Here is a 6376-nt window from a genome sequence, read left to right on the forward strand (position 1 = left end):
TAATTGAATAAGGGTAGGTTACATTGCTCGTGGAACAGATGGTCGTTGAAGACGAAAAGCTTTCGAGAGGCGACCATAAGCCAGAGGACGCGACGGAGATACGCCCCTTACTAGGTCGCGGAGAGTCACCAGATGCGGGTAGCGCAAAACCAGTTATCATGACGATCTGAAGGTGAAGCCTATGATTTGCAGTGAGTGTTTATTTCCTGATATTACTATTATGAATATAAGCATAAGTAAGTATCCGATGGCTGGATTTGTGATGTGAACTGATGATACAGTTAAGATCGCATTAAGTAACTAGATGCGGGTAGAGCAAGGCAGATCATCGTTATGATCCTTAGAGGAGGTATATGCTTTACAGTGAGAGTTCATCAGCCGAAACGAAAAAAAAAGAAGAATCAACAAACGTCAAAGAATTGCTCATCTAAATTGTCAGTGAGATCCAAAGGCTGTTGGGGGTCAATAGACTCTCGAATACTACAATCCAATAGACGCAAAGTAGGTATGCACTTCACAATGTACACCGACGACATGTTCAAGATCCCTGGAATTTACTGACCGATCATTGTGACAATCTTTGGAAAAGGCCAATGCCTTGCAATGGTTGTCTATTGGCTGACAATAATGATGATGAATTTCTCAGTATTTCATGGATTTACCATCAAAGTGATTAGTACATCACTTTGTCAAGAGAAGAGTTAGGTGCGGTTCTCGGGGCTGACGACCCACTTAACAACAGGTTTAGAATGGATTTTTACAAATCATATAAATTCACATTCACTGAACATGCTCCTGTTTTAATCAAACTAAATAATATATGATTCTGCCAGTGATGTTTTAATAGCTTGTTTCATAACTCGACTGGTAATCTCTCTCGTCAAATTTAAACCATTCAGCAATTTAGTAGATTACTTCGATTTGACTCTATATAAATTCTGTGTTTAGCACTAATCGGTGTAGCATAGCTCCTGAGGATGCCCCGTGGAGGGGTGTGACACGTGTTGATTGATTTGGGGGTGGCAGTTGTGTGATTCGCATTGTTTGCCGCATACGCATTTATCAGCGGGCTGGCGGGCGGTGCACTTTGTTGCACGACCACCACTGCATGTGCGGAAGTGGCTGAATATTGGTCCTTTTCTAACTCTATATAAATTGATGCAAAGTAATTTTGTCGACTGTCTTAGTGTGATAGATACATTTCCCAGGTAACAGTTAGTTGTAAAGTACTACAATATTCAATGTGCTTTAACAGGAACAAATACAGTCTACATCACGTCACGGCTATATCTTCAGGGATTATGTCTTGCTTCTCATACATATCTATCGTAACTGTTTACTCAGGAGCTGTTATTGAACCAGAAGATATTTCGTGTAAGATTTAACGATTTTGATATGAATTAATCCTAATTTGGAAAAGGTTTTTCTAACTACACCATCGTTACGTTTTTTGAAGTCCTTTATTTTTGGATAAGTTGTTAAATAATATCTAGATAGAAGGTAAGCATTACATAGTACAATCGAATATAGTAGTAAATAAAAAAATTAAAAATGAAAAGATTAAAAATTTATAAAACTTAAAAAGTGACTACAATATACGGTATGATTTTTAATCCTCTGCTAGAACCTTTCTGCAGATGAAAGCCTCCTCCAAAGATGCCCAATGTTCTCTAGATTTGGTTTTTGAAACCAATCTCCACCGGTGACTATATTTACGTTAATTCCATCTTGCGCAGGATCTTTTTCTCTTTCTTTTTCCAAGTGTACCTTTCCACGCTGTAACTATTTGGTCCATTTCTGATCCTGCACACGTGCTACGTAACGGCACCATTTCCATTCAAAAGTCAAAGCTTATACTTGCCCACCTTTGGCGTTTGTAGTTTCTCTAATTTGTGTGTCGTATTTTATAGATGTTTGGAATCCTACGCTGTATTCCTCATTGACATGTTACTATTTTTCTTTTATCGTTTGTTTATAAACTACCATACTTGGAAGGCGTGTAACAAGCATGGTAAGATGCAAGAATTCATCACCTTTGCTTTTATGTTGATTGGTTTGCCTTTGAATATTTTCTTTAACTTTCAGTTGTGGCGTTCATTAGAACGCACCCAAATTTATTATCTGTGAACGCATCTGTTTTTAGCATGCCCCTTCTTACACTCGGTACAACTTGCTCTCTCTCTCTGACCGAGCGGACGTGTCGCTTCAACCGCTGTTCAACAAAGGAAATACTTGTAACTCAGATTGAGATTTATTGTTCTGTGATATTATAAGTTTAATTATCCGGCAAGTGTTTTTCCTTACATCGAATTATCTATTATGGGACGAGGGGCCCGTACGAACGACTTTACTTGTTTCATGTTAGTTGTGTCCTTCGTTCAGCCTCTCGTTCGGATAGGGTGTACTGTATATTAATTGACAGAAAATGAGAAATACATTCACCTCTTTGAAGCGTGATCACCTATAACAAATCACACTAAACGACGACTCAACAGTTATTTTCATCGGATCATATAAATAAATTTATTAATATCCCATATATGTAATTAACAAAATTCGGTTAGCGAAAAATGAATTTATGATATATTTTTTTCATTTTTACTGCTTCCCGATGTACATTTTAAAATTTAAGCCGAAAAACTGGACAGCTATCGCCTAAAACACGACCGCGCTGTTTGAATTAAATATGGTTTGAAAATTTAACGTACCATGTCCGTCTTTATGTCATATTCGTTTTCAATTTTCCACGTTACCATTTCGCTTGTTATTAAATAAGTACCTTTATTTTGCTCTTTTTTAATAAATACAGATAATCTGGTAATTTCACTCGTAATGACATTAATTTTCTTTTTTTTTTAACTTAAGTTTTAACCAATCTGAGTTTAGTTTATAATATAAAATCAGATGTATTAATATAGTTTAAAATAATGAAACGTTATAACAATTCAAAATTCTGATGGTGTTGCTTATTTAAATTGTGTACAACATTCATAATACTTATGATGTTTAACATCATACACACTCATACACGTACACACGCATGCGTGCATGCATGCACGCACGCACGCATGCATGCACGCACGCATGCACGCACGCACGCACATATACTGACGAAGCGAAACGGATACAAACTTTAAAATTGTAAAGTATGTAGTTTTAACTTGCATTAGTAAAAGATATAACAGAAAATGCATCAAGAAAGTTTAAGTTTCGGATAACGGTGCATTTTGAACTCTTGCAGTCTGGTAAAACAAATCGATACATTATTAAAAAAAAGCGATCTCATATCAACTTATTGTTTTAACATATGATAGATATGACGTCACAAAAACATAAATATGACGTCACAGTTATAACTAAAAGATTGTTAGAAAGTTTTAAATCGCTAAAAACATATATTTCGACGATTATAAAGATAAACGTACAAAATGTTTGAAGTTATAAACACAACTTATGACGTTAACAATGTATTATCGCTGCCAGAAATTTAAATGGTGCATTTTGCACTGGGAACATTGCGCGATGATTGTGTAATAAATAGCTTCAATCAACTGCATTGAAAATAATTGACTAACTCCTCCGGGTATTATGTTCGTTCGTTGTAGTTACAATTCAATTTTATTATATATATTTTTGATTGTAAATTCGTTAAAATATTTGAACTAAATATAAATATATACTAGCTCATTTCCTATAGATAAAAAGCTTTTAGGAGGTCAATATATAGTTCATATCTTGTAATTAATATATGTAAACCTTATCCAAAAATCAATGTATTTAAAAATTGTAAATAACAATTTTTTATACACTTTAGGTATAACATTTGACATCTGTCTCGACTGATGCTTGTTTAGAATAAATTTATTGATTAAGAAAAGGACCAATATTTAGCCACTTCCGCACATGCAGTGGTAGTCGTGCAATAAAATGTACCGCACGCTGATAAATGCGTATGCGGCAAACAATGCGAATCACACAACCGCCACCACCAAATCACTCAACACGTGTTTCACCCCTCCACGGGGCATCTTCAGGAGTTATGTTACACCGATTAGTGCCAAACACAGAGTCAAACACAGTCACAGAGTAAATTTATTGACTCTTGACTTAAAGACAGCCAAACTGGAAACAACGATGTTGGTAGATTGTTCCATCCCTGTTGAAACTATAAGTAGTATCAAAACACTTAGCGCGGATTGAAGAGATGTCAGTCGTGTACAGGTGCGAGAATCTGTGCGTCTTATTTTCCGATGTAAGAAAGGATATGGAGAAATGAATTGATTTAACTTCGTCGCAAATTTTTAAGACTGCAGTCTATAGGACACCGATAATCGTTTTATATTACAAACATGCCTCGAAAGTTAAAGGTAATGTGAAAAATGAAAGAAATTGTGAAGGACGAGAGATAGAAGTATAAGTTCTTGTCCAAAATAGGAGAAACTATAGCCCCCCAGAAGCAATTGTCATAAAAAATAGAGAACATGTGAGGTACACGGTATTGTTGATCAAGCATCATCTCAAGTGGGAGACGGTCGACGAATGGAACAGGAGATACGTGGAAGGTAAGATTGCTTCGATAACAAAAGAGAAAGAGGTCAAGTCGACCTACAATAGGAGATTGTCAGAGTATCTACACAAGTTTTAAGCTCATGTACATCGTGTAACTGAACTCCGGCGGTGGACCAGAGAGCAGAGTATGACATGTATCTTTACAGGATATAGAGCGGCAGCATTGATTTCTTAATGGAAGATAGCGATGGCCGTCACATATTCTTACACTACTATAAACAGTAATAAACAATAAATATAATATAAGAATTGCGGAGAACAATGGTAGGTGACGCAACGAAGGTTCGTTATTAAAAGTTTGGAATAAAACTATAGAGGAGAAAATTCTGGAAATTTTTAAAAATATTAATAGTTAAATTACTAGAGAGTTCAAAGGGGATGTCATAGGAAAATAAATAAAAAATATTTAATGGAAACAGGCGTTACCTTGCGGAAGTCCATCCTAAGCAAGAAAAGGACCAATATTTAGCCACTTCCGCACATGCAGTTCCGATTAGTGCCAAATACAGAGTCACACAGAGTTACACTTATCGGTGTAACATAACTCCTTAAGACGCTCCGTGGAGGGGTGAAACACGTGTTGAGTAATTTGGCGATGGCGGTTGTGTGATTCGCATTGTTTGCCGCATACGCATTTATCAGCGGGCTGGCGGGCGGTGCACTTTGTTGCACGACTACCACTGCATGTGCGGAAGAGGCTAAATATTGGTCCTTTTCTTGCTTATAAATAAAAAAATCCTGTGATATTACTGTAAGATAAAGCGTTATCAAAATTGCTTTATTTTAAAATCTGTACATAGAACCTTTGTACTGCCAAAAGTTAAATGCCTGTCGAATTATTATAGAAAAAAAATAACATGTTTATGAGTGACTTTATATGAGAGAATTTTAAACATGTGTAAAATATTTTAAGCTTTTTGCTTTCAAATGTGATGTACATTTAAATTTGATGCCTTTACATCTATAACCACACCTGTGAATATTACTAATAAATTTAGATATATTTCTTTGCAATTATTGTGAGCATTCAAAACGTGTTTGCTATAAGAAATCGACAAGAATTATTTTCCTTGAAACACTTCCGACAAAACAGAATGAGCAACGATAAGCATTTCACGAAAATCAAAGATGAAAGAAAAATAATGAAAAAAAAATCCAAGTGGGCTCTAATCTTTCCCTGAGCGCTTTTCTTTCGTTCTTCGAGCGAAAAGCCGTCGCATTGTTTTTTTTTTGGCAAACGATAATTTTCACTTTCACGGTTCAATGGTTTGATTTATGTTCGATATGAAATGATATTTGAAATTTTTTATGAAACATTACTAAATAAATTATGATATATATTATAAAGTATCGCAGAATACTGGCCGATGACATTTAAATTTAAATTTTTTTTATGTCTCCAATTAAGCCTAAATACGTCTTATGCAGGGCTTAGACGTAATCCAAAGATAACAATGGGGAGATATACAATAACCTTCATACTTAGCAGGGAGGTTGGAGATCGCAGTGTGATATTATGATATACAGAGGACGATGGTGCCCATTCTCTGGAAATGTGATTGTGTGCAATGGCAATCCTTAATGATTCATCTTTATACGTAATTATATTTTGTCAAATAATAAAGTAATTTCAATCCTAAGACGCCTATCGTAAGGCGTTGGTCTGTCCAAAGATATCAATAAGGGATATAATATAATTACTACGCTTGGCAGAAAGTAAAGAACACTATCACCAATATTCCTGAAACTTGTTTGTGTGGAATGAAAGAAGTAGAAAGATAATAAACAAAGAGCGTGAAAAAATCAA

This window comes from Battus philenor, unplaced genomic scaffold (assembly GCF_028537555.1).
Source record: "Battus philenor isolate CCGP_79_NKW_IND1 unplaced genomic scaffold, ilBatPhil1.0.hap1 SCAF_5, whole genome shotgun sequence".
Taxonomy (NCBI): Eukaryota; Metazoa; Arthropoda; class Insecta; order Lepidoptera; family Papilionidae; genus Battus; species Battus philenor.